Source organism: Neomonachus schauinslandi, chromosome X (genome assembly GCF_002201575.2).
Source record: "Neomonachus schauinslandi chromosome X, ASM220157v2, whole genome shotgun sequence".
In the NCBI taxonomy this organism is placed as follows: Eukaryota; Metazoa; Chordata; class Mammalia; order Carnivora; family Phocidae; genus Neomonachus; species Neomonachus schauinslandi.
In genome coordinates, this window is record NC_058419.1 from 103235691 (window position 1) to 103239448 (window position 3758).

Genomic DNA, 3758 nt, shown 5'->3' on the forward strand with positions numbered 1-3758 from the left:
TTCCAGCTATTGAGGCATAATTAATAAATAAAATTGTATAGGGGTGCCTAGGTGGCGTAGCTGGTTAAGTGTCAGACTCTTGATTTTGGCTCAGGTTGTGATCTCTGGGTCATGGGATTGAGCCCTGCATCAGGCTCCACACTCTGCATGGGGTCTGCTTAAGATTCTCTCTCCCCTCTCCCTCTGCCCCCCTACCTTCCCCCACCCTGTGCTCGCTCTTTCTCTAAATATATACAATTTTATTTAAAGATTTATTTATTTATTTAAAAGTGTACAACGTGGTGATTTGCTATATGTATACATTATGAAATATTTACCAATATCAAGTAAATTAACACATCCATTACCTCACATAACTTTTTGTGGTTAGAATGCTTAAGATCTATTCTCTTAGCACATTTCAAGTACATAATACAGCATTATTAACTAAAGTCAACATGCTGTACATTAGATCCTCATAATTCATCTTTTAGTTGCAAATTTGTATCCTTTGATCAGTATCTCCCCATTTCATCCACCCCCTGTGAATTACCATTCTATTTTCTGTTTCTAGGAGTTGGACTTTTTTTTTTTGATTCCACAAATATCACACAGTATTTGTCTTTCTCTGACTTATTTCACTTTGCATAATTCCCTCCAGGTGCATTCATATCTGTTGCAAATGGCAGGACTTCCTTCTTTTTCATGGCTGAATAATACTCCATTGTGTGTGTGTGTGTGTGTGTGTGTGTATACACATATTCTTGATCCATTTATTGTTAACATACACTTAGGTTGTTTCCATATCTTGGAAGAGATATCTGCACTCCCATTTTCATTGCATTATTCACAATAGCCAAGATATAAAAGAGTTTAAATGAATGTATTCAGTGAAAAGAAGACAAAACCAGGATGATAAAATGATGGACTTCTATGATAAGGAAAATACAGCAATTCAAACCAACATTCTGACAGGACTAATAAATGAATAATAAGCAGCACACAAGAGACTCAATATAGCAAGATGATGATAACAAATTAGAAAATCTTGACATAATCAAAAATAGCAAAATTGAAAAGATACAAAGTTCTTATAGAGAAATCAAATCTGGACTAGCAGTCCTGAAAAGGTGGAATAGACGCATTTGTCCTTAGTCTTCCTACTAGATATAGCTAAAAATCTGGGACATTTCATATATATATATATTTATTATACATAAAAAGAATCTGAAAGATGGAGAGACGCAAACCAGCTACAGCCTTCAGGACTCAAGGAATGACACACTAATGAGTACCCTTGGTTTTCTTTTAGCCTCAAATATCCCAGACTGAGTACTAAAGCAGCAACTTAGAAATGCCAATGGGCTCAGATTAAAAAAGAAAAATAAAAAAGCCCAAGGAAAGCCAGCTGTCTTTAGCCAAAACCATGAAAGGGTCAATCTTGCAAGACAGAAAACTTTTCAACAAAAATCATTCTACTCTAGCTAAACGTCACAGAAAAAAACTGTGGCCCCCACTCAAAATTATAATTCTACCCTTGCCAGGATATAACGAAGCATCCTAACCTCTCCTAATCACTACCATAATGGGGTCAGAAAAAGCTGCGTGGAGAGCCAGGATGTTAATTCCCACATAGTAGTACAAAGTACACTTCTCCCTCCAACCAGTGTTATGTCTGAGCAGATCTAATGGAGAGTCAGGATTATCAATACCACTCAGTGATAAGGATGCCACCTCTCTTCAGTGTAAGTGGAGGAAAGCAGTAAAGAAGCACACTGCTCCTCTGAGCTAGAATAGTGTCAACAGAGGCCTAATGGAGAGTCTGAACTCCCAAACCTGCCTAGCAGTAGTGAGGTGCCCCTTCCTCATTAGGTGTTGGCAGAGGCTAAGTAGAGAATCTGGACTCCCCCCCCTGCCCCCCATCAATGTGGGAGTAAGGAGATGGTGCCTCACTTACTCTGCTGGAGGAAGCCTGTTGAAACACAGATTTAAATAAGATCCAGAGTATCATAAACCCCCCAAAATTCCACATTTCAATTAAAAATCACTTTTCATACCAATAACCAATATCCCAAATCAGTAATCTAAAATTCCCACCACAAGAAAATAAAGAGCAAATTAAACCCAAAGCAAGCAGAAGTAAGGAAAAAATAAAGATAAGGTCAGAAATCAGTGAAATTAAAAACAGGGAAATAGAGAAAGTCAGTAAAACAAAAACCCTGGTTCTTTGAAAACAGTAAAATTAAAAAACCTCTAGAAATTCTGACAAAGATAAAAAGACACAGTATATCACTACAGATTGTGCAGCCATTAACAAAAGATAATAAGGAAATACTACACGCAACTTTATGTTCATACACTCAACTTATTAAAAATAAATTCCTCAAAAAACACAAATTACCAAAACTCAGCCAAGATGAAACAAGCAACATGAATAGTACTATAGGCATTAAAGACATTTAATTTGTAATTCAAAACCTCTCCCAAAAAAGGTCTCCAGGGCCAGATGGTTTGGCTAGAGAATTTTAAGATTTAAGGAAGTATTAACACCTATTTTACACAGTCTTCCAGAAAATGGAAGAAGAGAGGACACTTCCCAGCTCATTTTATGAGGTAAGTATTACCTTCATACCAGTCAAAAACAGCACAAAAAAGACTAGAGACCAGTATCTTTCATGAACTTAAACAGAAAAATCCCCAGCAATATATTAACAAACAGAATCCAGCAATGTGAAAAAGATTTGTGTATCAAATGGATGTTGGTACAAGGCTGCCTCCATGCTTCAGAATTAATGTAATCTACCATATCAACACAGTAAAGAAGGGAAAAAATCATGATTCTATCAACTGATGCAAAGAAAGCATTTGACAAGGTCCAACCACCATTCAGGATAAAACTATCAGCAAACCAAGAATAGAAGCAAGTTTCCTCAACTTGTTAAAGACTATCTACAAGAAACCCATGTAACATCATAGTTAATTATGAAAGACTAAATGCTTCCCCCCTAAGAAAGGGACCGAGGCAAAAATGTGCACTCTCACCCCTGCTTTCCAACATAGTGCTACAAGTCCTTACCAGTGCAATAAGCAAAGAATAGGAAATAAAAGGCATAAAAATGGGAAAGGAAGAAATAAAACTATTTCTATTTGGAGGTGATCTGATGGTTTACATACAAATCCCAAAGGATTTACAAAAACCCGAAACACAGACAAAATAAAACAACAAAAACACAGATAAAGTTTTTCAAAGACAACAAAAAAGGTACAAAAGCAATTCAATGGAGCACAGATAGACTTTTTGTCGAATGGTGTTGGAGCAGTTAAATATATATAGGCAAAAAAGAGTGCCTCAGCCTAAGTCTCAAACCATATACAAGATTTAATTAAAAATATATCAAAAACTGAATGTAAAATGTGAAACTATAAAACAACAACAGGGGTGCCTGGGTGGCTCAGTCGTTAAGCGTCTGCCTTCAGTTCAGATCACGATCCCAGGGTTCCGGGACTGAGCCCCGCATAGGGCTCCCTGCTCAGCGGGGAGCCTGCTTCTCCCTCTCCCACTCCCCCTGCTTGTGTTCCCTCTCTCACTGTCTCTCTCTGTGTCAAATAAATCTTTAAAAAAAAAAAACTACAAAACTTTTAGAAGATAATATTGGCAAATATCTTCAGGACTTAACACCAAAAGCATGATTATAAAATAATCATTAAATCTGATTTTTATTCCAGTATGGGGGTAGCTATGGTAATTTCTTAAAATAAGACAGCAATAAAGTTTGCCC